Below are 14,528 nucleotides of genomic sequence, written 5' to 3'. Positions count from 1 at the left end.
ACAGATTTTGTATTGGGAATTAGCAGCTTTATGTTACGCCTCGGCCAATAAGTATGCCCATCCTTACTCCCATGGACTTCCTCTTCATTCAGCCAATGGCAAAGTGTGGTACTGTTCAGCCCCCAGAGGTCAGCTGTGAGCTGTTAAAAAAACCTGTAGGTAAGTATAGAATTCCTCTGCAGCGCCACCACAGGGGAAATTAGGTACTGCACAGTTACTAGGTCGAACTTTATATCACAGAATTTGCTTAAGTATCAGTAACGCCATACAGTGCTCAGATATCCCCAGCAGTAACCAGATACTGTAACAGCTTCTCACAGAGTATCTAATAACAGTGTTATGCAATGTCTATATAATAATAATAATAATAATAATGATACTATTGATAATGTATTATAGTTATAGACCTGCTTTCTGAAGTTGCTTGACAGCAGATACTTGTGCACTAGAGGCAGCGCCGCACCTCCCATGAGGCGACCTGAAGCGACCGCTTCAGGCGGCGCTATGCCAGGGCCTTGGGAGGGCGGCATTTTTGCTGACCTAAGCCAGTCCAGGACAAGCTGTCCTGGACTGGATTAGCGTCACCGTGTCTGCAGCTCAACACAGGAAGCGAGCGGTGTATTGGGGCGGCCCTGCTGGACGCAGTGCTGCTCCAGCGGCCGCCCCTCACACTCAGACAGAGAGCAGGTCCTCTCCCTGCCTGCTCTCTGCCTGCGAACGCCGCTCGCTCCGCTCGGCCACGCCCCCTTTCTGTAGACCCGCCTCTTCCACTCAGCCCCGCCCCTTTCTTGCGACCCCGCTCCTCCTGGGGGGGGGGGGGGCGGCTTTCTGACGCTGCTTCAGGCGGCAGAAAGCCCAGGTTCACCCCTGCCTAGAGGTAAGTCTACAAAGCCTTCTCAAGCAGAGATCTGGATCCATACTACTACTACTACTACGACTAGTAATAATAAATTTTATTTATATAGTGCCCACATATTCCGCAGCGCTGTACAATTTGTAGGGTTCAAGTACAGACAAAAAGATACATTACAAAGAAATAAGTGACTTCATTGGGACTGAGGGCCCTGCTCGCAAGAGCTTACAATCTATGAGGTAGAGGGGGTGACACAAGAGGTAGCAGAGAAGGTTTGTCTTTAAGAAGTGTTATTTATGGCCCTTAAAGGGGTTTTCCTATCGTAAGAATAGGTCATCAATTGAAAATCTGGGGGATCCGACACCCAGGATAGGTTCTCAATTAATAAGTCCCAGAAAAACCTGTAATGGGGACACTTACTGTATGAGGGCCAGTAACGGGGTACTTACTGTATAGGGGCCTGTAATAGGGATAGTATACTGCATGGGTCCAGTAATTGTAGTGCAGTATATTGCAAGAGGCAATATACTGTGTGAAAGGATCAGTAAACAGGGTGTAAAGGGGGCTTTATAATTTGTGGGGCCAGTATAGGGGCATTATACCAGGTGGGGAGCAAGGGGCCTCAGTGAAAAGCTTGTTACGGGGCCCCATCTTTCCTAGTTACGCCCCTGATCAGGAGCTGTAGAAAAACTAGTCTAAATAAGCAGCGTGATGTAGTGTTAGACTGACTAGAATAAAGAGATATAAGAAAGATGGAAGAACACGACACCATATGCTTAGTCTACATAAGGAATCTTTCCATTTACTTTCCAACAACACATGTTGTGTTATTTGTATAAACAGCCATTGAATTGACTGTTAGGGACATTGTATATAACTAAACATATATAACTATACAACCTGTATATATAAGCAGAGTCTGTTTACCATCAACACACCGTCCCTCTGTTACCCTCAGATAGCCCCGGTACAATATAAATACAGTCTTTTGTCCGGTCTCCTTGGCTATACAGAAGATTGTTTGCACTCAACTCTTTTAAGACATAGGATAGATTCAATGTGAATGATAGAACTTACCTCTCTTTCAATACAGAAACATCCGCTAACTTCAGAGCCTCAAACTTGTGGTATTGACCATAATACAAGACTATAGTATACACTTTGAACTCCAGGAGGTAACGAGCTAGAGATGAGCGAACACTATTCGGATCAGCCGATCCGAACAGCACGCACCCATAGAAATGAATGGAAGCACCTGTGACGCTGACTTTGCCGGCGGCCAGTCGCTGTGCCAGGTGCTTCCATTCATGTCTATGGGTGCGTGCTGTTCGGATCGGCTGATCCGAACAGTGTTCGCTCATCTCTAGTAACGACCTATTAAAATAAAACAAAAAAACCCATCAGGGGCCTATTGGGCCCCATAATGTCCCGGGCCCTGTGGCAGATGCTTCCCCTGTAGTTACGCCACTGATTGTTACGTGGTTGGCATATGCTATGAAGATTTAGCATGGGAGGGGTTAAACCTTGGTCCCAACTGTGACAAGGGGTGCAGAATAGTGCACAACAGGCCAAATGCCGTCCAGGGTAAAGAACATGTGATGTCACTACCTGTGACGTCTTGGGGTCACTTCTTGATGCCGCTGATCTCCTGATACATAAACCTATAGAATGCAGAGATGTGTACTTTCTTTTCTCCTGACTATCCATGGATGAGCCAAGGTGGGTGCCACTAATCCGTGACAGCTCTGCACATAGAGGGGTCCCAAATGGATCACTTACCCTTGTGATACCCCAACAGCTCATAGGCAAAGGGGCTACTAAGTGATACCATTCCGTTAACAATTCTTTTCCGATATTGGAAATTCCAAGGTCATTTTCGCTATATTGAAGGTCTGCCGTCACATTTTAACTCTTCCTTCTATTTGCTGTAATACAGCTGCGCACCTTCAATAGAAACTGCTGATCTAGTGTAATTGATAAAAAGTTGGCTGGTCAGCAAGGTGTCAGGCAGCAAATTACAGTGACATGATGCTGCATTCATCTGCCCTTGTGCCTACCTTGAAGGTCATCATTGAATTTTCGGAGTTGTTGCCACTATGTCAAAGTTTGTTTCTGGTCAGGAGGAATATTAATATTGATGTTATTTACTCTTCTGGACCCCAGCCCAGGATGGAGAATTCTCTCACATTGCAAAATTTCTACACTGAACTACGGGTAATAAATCTCATTTTATAATTAACATCTAACTTATATAATATTATGTAAATGAGCGAGTGGGAATGATCAGGGGCCCAGGGCATTAAACGTTACGGGCCCCTTACCACACTACAGCAAACTTGTAGTTATCATTTGCATTTATGTGTTCCCCAAATGTTCAGTCCCCCTATCCCCCCATAACTACTGAGTACTAGCTATATCTAAAGGCTGGCAGATCATGAGCGCTTTCCTAATTCCTTACCCCACAGACATGTAACCTTTACAAGGCCCAAATTCCATAAGGAATGGTAAGGTATGGGGGCAAGGAAGTATTTTGCATTGTGAATACATATAATTCACTATCCACTCCACTATTCACTATGTATACAATACATTCCAAACAAAGTGGTTTCCTCTGCACCTCCATAGGGCTACACAAGTGTATGTGGAATAGCATTTAGAGGAACTCCATATCTTTGCCCAGATGCAGGGACGTAACTTGAGGGGTGCAGAGGGTGCAGACGTACCGGGCCCAAGAGCCTTAGGAGGCCCATAAGCACTGACATCAGTATTGAGATTGCAGTTTCCATCTGGCCCATAAGCCAAGGAGAGTCACAGATTACCCCTAACCACACTAAGGTGGATTAAACTCCTTAGTACCCGTAATCATCACTATCAAGAATTCACTGTAGGGATGAGGTAGGGGGCCCGGACAAAAGATTGCACAAGGGCCCACAAGACTTTAGTAACGCCACTGCCCGGATCAATAGTCCATATCTAGAATCCATTGCCGAGATCGATATCCCACATCTGTTAATCCATAGCAACCTTGAAAATGCCTTGTCTCCTGGTGTAGGTATCATCAAGGCATCATATCTGTTATGGTTGCGACCAGCTGACAACAGTGAGCAGTAGTACAAGCTATTTAAAATCAGTACAGCATTGTGAGCCAGAGACAGACCCCCAGACGCCTTCACCAGCGTCAGACACAAGGGCAGATGGACTGAATTGTCACCAAACAGTAACTCTACATATAATAAAGGCTCTTCAAACTGAAACCAGCCCAGAACCCACAACTACAGGGCAATTCAGAAGTAGGAGAATAGGTAAAAGGGTCAAATCCAGGAGAAGACGTCAGAGGCAGAATCAGGAGAGAAAGCCAGGGGTCAAATCCGAAAGGGTTTGTCAATGTCAGAATCAGCAGGCAAAAGGATGACCAGAAAACAAGCCGAGGGTCAGATTGATGCAATCCACAATGCACAGTATCAGGTACAGAGCCAAACTAGAGCCCTGCCAGATGGATTATGGACAACAGTGTTATCCTTTGTGTTGTCATTGCTCCAAAGAAGTAAGCGACAACACCTTTGTGGCTTCAAAGTGCTCATTTATATCTGATATCTCAGCAGCGATTCACAAGGGGTAAAGACTGATTCGGGTGACACTAACTTATCTATCTGCTGGGTCGACGTCTTGGGTTCTGATGACAGACTCCCTTTAGAATTTCTAATGGGATTCACACGGTTGAGGTGCATTGCAGCAGGTTTGCCAGAGAAAAATGTAAGAGAAATATTTGGATCTGATCCCAGTTTTGCAAAGAAAAAAAAATGAAGAGCTGTGCAAGAGGAATGTGAACCTTATGATCTCTGTAAATAATATATATCGTGTGCTACATGAAGTAAATGCGCTCCCTTTGGATCGGGAGTTTCGCAATCGTACCTTGCTTTTGGAGTGAAATATCTCTTCATTACCTGCTTATTAGCACCGAGCGCCGCTTCCTCATTATCCTAATTTGTTTATGACTAATGCACCTTGGATTCTGTAATGAGTCCTGTACCGCCATAAAATCTCTGCTCCTTACATTTATATATACATAAACTACAACTGCTTCCTTATTGAGGATATATTTATTACTGTGTATAGAAGCACCGCCAGGATCCCACTGCTCCCCGCTCCAAAATAAGTGACCTAATGGGGTATTTCCTTCTAGGAGTATATGGCTACGTCCCAAGGATTTGCCGTAAATGTCTGATAGATGTGAGCCCCACCTTGCCGCAGTGATGAGATGGGTCTCTCCATTCACTTGGACAGAAGTTCCAAAAATCGCCAAAGCTAGCTGCCAGCATGGTCATCTCTTCTTCCATAAAACAGGGATCGAGGGAGCCCCTGTTCTCAAGAAAATTGGGGACCCATTCTAGGACATCCCCCCTGTCACAGAAGATAAGGATTGAATTGTTGGATTTCAAAATGGCCGATTGTTTTGTGAGAAAACGGGCAGCACGATGACAGATATCTAAAGTGTATATCAGACTTATTTAGATGCACTTATAAAGGACCTTTCACCTCCTCCAGCAACTCCAGTTTTTTAGTATCTATTAATAGCTGCTGCTCCACTGATTCCGGCACAGTTGGATATTTTCTCTAGCCCCCACCATTCCTGAGCAATCAATGCTGTTAGTTTTGGTGATCGATATGCTATTTAGGCATTTTGCGTTGCACTGTCCATTTTGACTCCGCACATTCTTTTTTTTTTTTTATAAATTCTTTATTTATGAAAGCAAGGTCACATAAAAGAGGAAATAAAGGATATATGAATCCAAAACAAACACATAGCAAAACACGGGGGACCCGACCATAAGCGGGGTCGCCCGACAAAATCAGAGGCCAAACCTCACCACAACCAACAATACGGGGGAGGAGGGGCCAACACAGAGTCAATACAAAAAATGAGGGAGAGTAAAAAAAGGGGGGGGACAACAAAGCGGGAGAAAAACCGCCTGAGGAGGAGGGGGGGGGGGGACGAGAGGTAGACAAGGGGGGGGAAGGGGGGAGGGGAAAGAGAAACAGAGGGAAGTCAACAGAGAGGAGAAAGAAATAGAAAAGAAGGGGAAGAGAAAAAGAGAGGGGGGTAGGGGGGGAGGGGAGGAGTCCCGGGAAACACCCACTCCAAGACCTCACCCACTGCCCACAATGGACCTGTATTGGTCAGAGCCCTGGAAAAGGATCCAAGGAGTCCAAGCTCCAAGGAAGGCGTCATAGGCATCGCGCAAGGACGCCGTGAGATCCTCCATAGCTTGGAGGTCCTCCACCTTGCGAACCCAATGGCAAAGAGACGGGGGATGAGGGGACTTCCACAAGGCCGGGATGCAGGCCCTAGCTGCGTTAATCAGGTGCCTAAAAGCTGACTTCCGGTAGGCCTTGCGGGCGACCTCAGACAAGTGAAGGAGGAAGCAGGCCGGGGAGTTAGGCAGGTCGATCTGAAAGATCTGGGAAGTCAAGCGATGAACACCAAAATGCTACTCCGCACATTCTTATCCATTTCTCTTTGCACTCCCACACAGTATAACACCCCTACAGTCACCCTGACATAGTATGCCCCACAGTATAATGTTCCCTCCAGTTGCCATTCCAACATATTGCCCCTCCCCCCCCCCCCCACAGTATAAATACTCCTTCCAGTTGCCCCCATTATACATTTCCTCTCCTGGTGCTATCATAGTATAATGGCCCCCTCCAGCTACCCCTATAATATGAAGTCCCCTTATAGTCACCCCAAGAGTATAAAGTCCATCTCCGGTTGCTCCCACAGTTTAATGACCACTTCCAGTTACCCACAGTTTAATGTACCCCTCCAGCTGCCCCCACAGTAGATGCTCCCCCTGCAGTTGCCCTCACAGTATTATGTCCCTCTTCTGGTGCCGCTACAGTATCAAATAAACATTAAAAACTAATATTTACCCCATTCCCCTGCTTTTCTTCTCTTCTGTCTCTGATCCCGGAGCAGCAGGCACCACGTAAGAGACGTCACCACATTGCGACTACTGTTCCCGGCCACCTACCAATTAGATATTTATGGCCTATCCACATAACAACCCCTAAAATCACCTTTAGGCCGGGGCCCCACGGACTGGAAACGCCACGACTCCGCAGCGGGAAAAATCGTGGCGTTGTACAGTGCAGGCAAAGTGGATGGGATTCATGCGAATCCCATCCGCACATTGTGGAAAAGATCGCAGCGCAGACACACTGTGACTTGCAAAGCCGTTGCAGCTTTGCAAATTGTAGAATGTCATTTATATCTATGGAAACGCCTGCGGCTTTCCCATAGATATAATGTTAAGAGGAAGTCCGCAGAGGAAAACTGTGAACTTTCTCTTAAAAGCGCTGCGGAAAGAACCGCAATATGTTCACGCAGCAGTTCTTCCCGCAGCGCTTTAGTGCTGCAGATACGGTCCGTGGGGCCTTAGCCTAAATAGGTATTTCATGTCCTATAACAACATACTTTCTAGTATGTGCATATGAGCAGGGCCGGCGTCAGCGCACGGCATAGTCGGGCAAGTGCCGGGGCCCACAGAGCCTCTGGGGGCCCCCCGGCACTTGCCTGTCACGATTTCAGCTCATCGGCGTCCGTCCGCCGATGAGCTGGAATACATACGCGATTAAAGCAGGAGCTGTGAGTTCAGCTCCTACTTTAAAGCTCCGGCCCGGCTTGCGTGTGTAGGCACGATGACGTCATCACGCCTACACACGCAAGCCGGGCCGCAGCTAAGCAGGAGCTGAACTCACAGCTCCTGCTTTAATCGCGTATGTGACTGGAGAGAGGAGCGTCGGGGGATCGATGGAAGGTGAGTGATGGAAGGTGAGTGATGGAAGGTGAGTGTAAGTGTTTGTTTTGTATTAAATATAAAGGTGGAACATAAGGGGGCCCATGAAACTGGGGGGCAAATGAAGGGGAGGGGGGGAACGGCATGACACTGGAGAACATGAAGGTGGTGGGGAGAGAACGGCATGAAACTGGGGACAAAGATGGAGGGGGCCCAATGAAACTGGGGGGCAAATGAAGGGGAGGGGGGAACGCATGACACTGGGGCAGATGAAGGGGGTGGGGAGAGAACAGCATGACACTGGGGCAGAGACGGGGAACATGAAACTGTGGGCAGATGAAGGGGGAGAACGTGATGAAACGGGACAGAGATGGAGGGGGGGGGGCATGAAACTGGGGGCAAAGGACGGGTGTATATGAAACTGGGGGAGAGATGGAGGGGGGGCATATAATTTACGGGTGACTGTAGGAGGATTGTACTGTGTGGGAGCACATGAAAAATGAATGAGAATGGGTGGAATCAACAAAAGTGGGTGGAGCCAAATTTGCCGCGGCGCGCAGAGCGCACCGCACATTTTGCTCCTCTTTCTTCTCTTTAAAAATTGGGAGGTATGGCGTTGGTGACGCCACACTCCTGCATGACGTCACTCGCTTCATCTGCGACGCACAGTGTCTCGACTCCCCCGCCTCCTTTACAAGGGGGCCCACTGAGGCTCTGTCGCCCAAGGGCCCATAATAACCTGGAGCCGGCCCTGCATATGAGCTATCTATAGTGACATTAACTCTTGTGGACAGAAGGGGCGCTGTGAGCACATTTTTCACACCATGTGGCTGGCTATGGTACTTATGTTATTAAATATATAGGATTATTGGGGTTTTATACTATATACCACTGTACTTGATGGATTTAGCAGAGGTAATGCCCTCTTGTGGAGAAGTAATGGAAATTCCCATAACGTTTCAGTACTGGGAAAATGATTTACAATTCATGTCATGTTCCAGCGCTTTATTTTCTTACCAGTTTTCATGTTTGCAAATTTATTGTGAGCAGTAAAAACAATTTGATTCTGAATGTCAGAAAATCATAAAATAAGATTCTACTTGTGTTTGACAAGTCCTATAGAAAAGATTTTGCTGCACTTTGTAATGGTGTCGGAATAAAATACCGTATAATGTGTACAGATATTATATTAAAATATAGTCATGTATTTACCATAAATGAAGAGTCTATTAGGATGTAATACTAGTTTAGGGATCTGTGATTTTTATGACTAGGGTGCTATTATACTGAGACGCACTAAAACAGAAGCTTAAAGGGGAACTCCTGTATAACATTTCCTATTGTGCTGGCCTGTGGCAATGCCCCATAAAACGGCGCCCCTGCAAGAGGGCACCTATAAGGGAGTTCACACGGAGTAACGTGCCGCGTGATGTGGCATGTATACGGCGTATGAGACTTTGAGCGCCATATACTCTCCCATTGATTTCAATGGGAGCCTGGATCGTATACGCCGCGTTATTTTGCGGCCGTGATTTTGCGGCCGCAAAATAACGCGGCGTATACGATCCAGGCTCCAATTGAAATCAATGGGAGCATATACGGCGCTCAAAGTCACACACGCCGTATACGTGCCACATGACGTGGCACGTTACTCCGTGTAAACTCCAAAGGGTTGCTTTTGCTGTTTATGTCAGGTCTAAAGGGGTTACAAAAATCTAAGTAGATGGGGGAAGGGGGGTAAAGGAGTCAGTGTGTCCTGGGTGCTAGGTAAGATGGAGAGCCAACAGGCCTGTCCAGGGGAGCCAACAGAGATTCAGAGGGATAAAGCGACACTGCAATCTTTGGTCACGCACTGAAAGTCGCCATGTAGTCCCAGCATGGGGCTGCTTATAGCTAATATACAGTTTCCGGTAGCCACATCAGTTCATCGGTTCAGGGGTCACTAATACTGTTCGTGGATAGATTTTCTGTATCAAATATGTTCATGTCCCGGACAACCCCTTTAAGCTTTGCCTTGCATGAAGGAATGCTTTATGCTAGGGCTACATGGCGACTTTCATTGGGCAACAAACACTGCATTGTTGCTGTGCCTCACTAATGTAAGTGAATGGATTGTCACTGCGGCCCCAAAAGTGCTGCAACTGCGACTTGTTTCCACAATAAAATCCAGCAGTGCTTGATCTGTTCCGACTAGAAATGCATTCACAGCATCCTTGGGGTCACAATGTGACTCCAATCTCTTACATTAGTGAAGAAGACGCAGGGAGACATGGTGGTCTTTTGTTACTCAACAGAAGTTGAAGCCAATGAGGCTTTGTAGGATGCTGTAACACTACATATACTGGTATCTGACAGATGTATATACCTCTGACAGATGCCACTATATATGGAATAGCAAGGCATACATACAGCAAAACGTCATACAGTTGTATATCAACCCAATGGAGATGAGAAGGACATAGCCAATGTATCCTGGGTTGTATAAGACTAGAACAATGGCTCATTTGTTTTTCTAGAAACAGCGCCACCCCTGACTATTGTGGTGTCTGACATTACAGCTCATTCCCATTCAACTGATTTGTAATGCCAGACACAAGCCATGGATGGATGTGGGGCTGTTTCTGGCAACAAAGCTGGCATGGGAGTAGCTATAGTAGCCATTGGGCCTGGAGTGTGAGGGGACCCAAAGCCTCTCTATAAAGAGACACCAGTATTATAGAGAGCACATAACAAGCGGGGGTTGCGTTACAGATTTTGCATTGGGGCCTGGAACTTCATACCGCCGCACAGTGGATTCTTTTCTAGTCCTGAAGAACCCTTTGAAGGCATGGCAATTGAGCTGAGTCTATGGCGCCAGATAATCTATAAAACAGGAAAAATACGAAAACACAACTAAAGGCAAAAAAGTTTTAGATGATAATCCAAAAAAATCAACAATATAGAAAATAAATGTAATCCAGCAATGGAGTATGGTGATAAATAATAGCCTTTAGCAGAGAGATCAACATAAGTGAGTGTTTATATGTAGTGAAGTCATAGTGACAGCTTTCATATGGGAGTTAATATAGTTAGCTCTGCATAATGACAAGTGTTTGTTACATATTAAATTTTTTTCAACTACCACGTATGTTCTTTGACAGGCAGCATTGGTCCCCTTACATGTATATGTTGATGTCTCTGCACTGTGTTGTATCAATGTTTTTTAATATTTTCAAATAAATCATTTTTTTACGTATGGTGATTCCATTGTCCATGTTCTATATTGCCAGATAATCTATGCCAGTAGAATGTTCCCCAAAAATGGGTTCAATGGACACACACCAGGTTGGGGGCAGAAAAACGGCTGCACATTTTCATTCACCTGAGGATTCAGATAGTGTTGAATACAAAGGTGAAGCAGGAAGATAGAAAGAGGCAAAAGGAGGAGAGCTTATTGGGAACGGGGTTGTGTAAATGTGATTTTTTTTTATTTATATGAGACAGATACTGTATGGGGGCAACTTATAGAGCATTAAAAAGTGTGTAAGGGCCACTGAAGAGCAGTATAATATGTGTAGGGCCACTGAAGAGCATTATGATATGTGTAGGGGGCACTGAAGAGCATTATGCTATGTGTAGGGCCACTGAAGAGCATTATGATATGTGTAGGGGGCACTGAAGAGCATTATGCTATGTGTAGGGCCACTGAAGAGCATTATGATATGTGTAGGGGCCACTGAAGAGCATTATATGTGTAGGGGTCACTAGAAAGCATTATAATATGTGTAGGGGCCACTGAAGAGCATTATAAAATGTGTAGGGGTCACTGAAGAGCATTATGATATGTGTAGGGGTCACTGAAGAGCATTATGATATGTGTAGGGGTAACTGAAGAGCATTATGATATGTGTAGGGGTCACTGAAGAGCATTATGATATGTGTAGGGGTCACTGAAGAGCATTATGATATGTGTAGGGGTCACTGAAGAGCATTATGATATGTGTAGGGGTCACTGAAGAGCATTATGATATGTGTAGGGGTAACTGAAGAGCATTATAACATGTGTAGGGGCCACTGAAGAGCATTATAATGTGTGCATGGGGCCATGGAAGAGCATTATATGTGTAGGGGCCACTAGAAAGCATTATTGGGGCCACTGGGGAACATTATAAAGTATTTAGGGGATCTTAATAATGAGTGTAATTCATACTAGGGACCATTATATTGTGTAGGGGCCACTGAAGAGCATTATAATGTGTGCAGGGGCCATGGAAGAGCATTATATGTGTAGGGGCCACTAGAAAGCATTATTGGGGCCACTGGGGAACATTATAAAGTATTTAGGGGATCTTAATAATGAGTGTAATTCATACTAGGGACCATTATATTGTGTAGGGGCCACTGAAGAGCATTATAATGTGTGTAGGGGCCACAAGTGATGAATACAATGTGTATAGAGGCCACTAGGGACCATTACAATGTGTGAATAAACGCAGATTTGATTTGGTATTTGGTAGTTTTTGTAATTTTACAAGTTAAAAGCTACAAATTAAACACCACGTCAAAAATTCTGTTTTAGTCTTTTTGTAAACAGGAGGGTAGAATTAGAGTAGGGGTATCCACATAATAGGAATGCTCCGTATGTGTACTATAGTGCTAGCCCCCATGTCACAGGAGGGGCTTGCGTCTATATAGCAGCACCCTATACATGCCTGTATACCATGGCAGCTCTCTATAGGACAAGGCCTAGACCTAGGAGCCAGTAGCCCTGTCAGGGTGCCAGCTCTCCTCACACACTAATGATTCCTGTTTAGTCACCATTCACTCAGGGCTTTCCTATGTAGGCACTGCAGAGAGCACTAGGGGAGCCCCAAACCCTCACAGCTCACAACAGACTGCCCCGCAGCAAGGCACGCCGGGAGCTGTAGTCTTCCCACGCGCTCTCTCATCAGCGTCAGCGAGTGAGCGAACTACAGCTCCCGTCATGCTCTGCGCGGCCGGGATTTAGCTGTCGCTACTGTCAGAGAGAACGATGTAAGTGGAAAGGGAAATGCGGCTGTGAGCAGAAGACACGCACCGGGGACGGCACAGGGGAGCGGGGGGCACAGCTCTGCCTCGTCCTGCCACACACAGCTGGTGAGTGCCCTTACCCTATACCGCATTGTGCATCATCCTGGCATAGGTTGGCATCGCTGGCACCAGATCCGGGCTGGTGACTTCCAGGTGACAATGACACTTGTCCCATACTGATCCTAGTCCTAGTAGAGTGCATTGCTAGCAGCATCACCCTTGCAGGTACTATCCCTTTAAGGTAAATATTGGTACCCCTAAACATCAGCTTTTTGGTTGGGGTTTGCATTTTTGCATGTGCCTTTTGTCACAGGGGATAACTTTTATCAGGGGTTAAATCGGTAACAAACAATATGACCAATAACAAGTGATCTCGCTTATAAATGGCGAGAAAACCCCAAATCTTCTTCAGGAGCCTTTATAGGGGTGCAAAGTATGATCGCCGTCTTATATCAGTATTGTATATAGTACGATTTGGCAAAGATTTTCTTCATTGCATTGGATCTTTACTTTGTGTAGCCAGAATGTAGTTCCAGATCTTCTATTGTAAGTTGTATCTGTTCCTGGTAAAGCTGGGTGACTCCTGATCTACAGCTCACACATAGGATCTTACCCAAACCTGCCTTGTTATACAGTCATGATTCACTTTTCCCACAAACAAATTTGCCATTCAGCATTCTAGGAAAGATGGGTGAGAATAGATTCCTTATCCACCCTACACTCTTGCGTTACAAATCTGCCTTCTTATACGGTCCTGTTTCCATTGCTTCTCTATCTTTTGCATAAATAAGTCACATTACAAATCAGGGGTCTGGGAAAGCTGGGTGAGCACCCTGGTGGGATCTGTACTGGGGACGTATTTGTTGTCACTCTATATACATACTAAGGTGTGATACTAGATTGAGACCTATGGCTTTGGGGGTCTTATAACTAATGGATCCAGAATCCAAGGGGTTAAAGGGTTAATTCTGCATGTAATATATGATGTTCTTGTGTATGATGGGGAGACGCTGGATTGTGGCGTATTGTCTTTTATAGGGTTAATACTGTAAACATGACGTCTATACACATCCCATATCTATGTGGTCTAGTGAATATGGGGGAAGGGGGATAAGCGGCTGCCGAGACCTCTAAAATCCTCTCTTTCAGATAATCCCAATAAAGGAGGGATTCCCATGACTTATAAGGGCACAGGGTCTCTTACGCTAGGTCCACACTAGCATTCGGGCTCCCATCCTTCGGGTCCGCTTGGCTTCTAGGCTGAGATCTGATCGCAGGCCCAAAGCCTGAGGCTGCTCCACTGAGACTTTGTGATGACAACATGTCTCCATCCAAATTTTGTTAGAGTGTCAATTTTGTGAGGACATCAATATTTGGTGAGCTTGATCCAACCTGGGCTCCAGCGTTGGACCTCACCTTAACCAGGTTGTCCTAAAAATCTGTAATACAGCCTAAGGATATGGGTTTGTAACATCAGAAAGTGACAATATACACTACATTTGTAATGTACACTACAGAGTTTTTTTTAGAGAGGACCTTTCACCACCTCCACCAACTTGACCTCTTTTCATTCTATTCTTTAATAATAGGCGTTGCTCTACTGTTTCCAACGCAATTTGATTTTTTTCTGTAGCCCCTGCCGTTCTTGAGCAATCAGTTCTGTTAGTTTTGCTACCTGATATACTAACTAGATTCCCTAATGCCAAGTGGGTGGTGTCAGGCAGGAACAGGCAAAGGGGCGTGACTCAGAGCTCTCTCACTTTCTCTCTGGCTCTAAGTCACGCCTTCTTGCCTGCTTCTGCCTGACACCAACCACTTGGCATTACAAA

At 45.8% G+C, this 14,528-nt stretch overlaps 1 protein-coding gene across 2 annotated transcripts in view; it reads left to right on the top strand.

The window, feature by feature from the left end:
- The first annotated feature begins 12,621 nt into the window (after nucleotides 1–12,621).
- MIB2 (MIB E3 ubiquitin protein ligase 2) overlaps nucleotides 12,622–14,528 on the top strand; it is a 70,382-nt gene continuing 68,475 nt past the window's right edge. For both annotated transcript variants that reach the window (XM_075277619.1, XM_075277617.1), the window contains exon 1: nucleotides 12,622–12,765. The gene's annotated coding sequence lies outside the window, so the exon portion shown is untranslated. The remainder of the gene's footprint in view (nucleotides 12,766–14,528) is intronic.

This window comes from Leptodactylus fuscus, chromosome 6 (genome assembly GCF_031893055.1).
Source record: "Leptodactylus fuscus isolate aLepFus1 chromosome 6, aLepFus1.hap2, whole genome shotgun sequence".
Taxonomy (NCBI): domain Eukaryota; kingdom Metazoa; phylum Chordata; class Amphibia; order Anura; family Leptodactylidae; genus Leptodactylus; species Leptodactylus fuscus.
The sequence above is the reverse complement of the archived record's forward strand: the minus strand, read 5'-3'. Positions and strand labels throughout refer to the sequence as shown.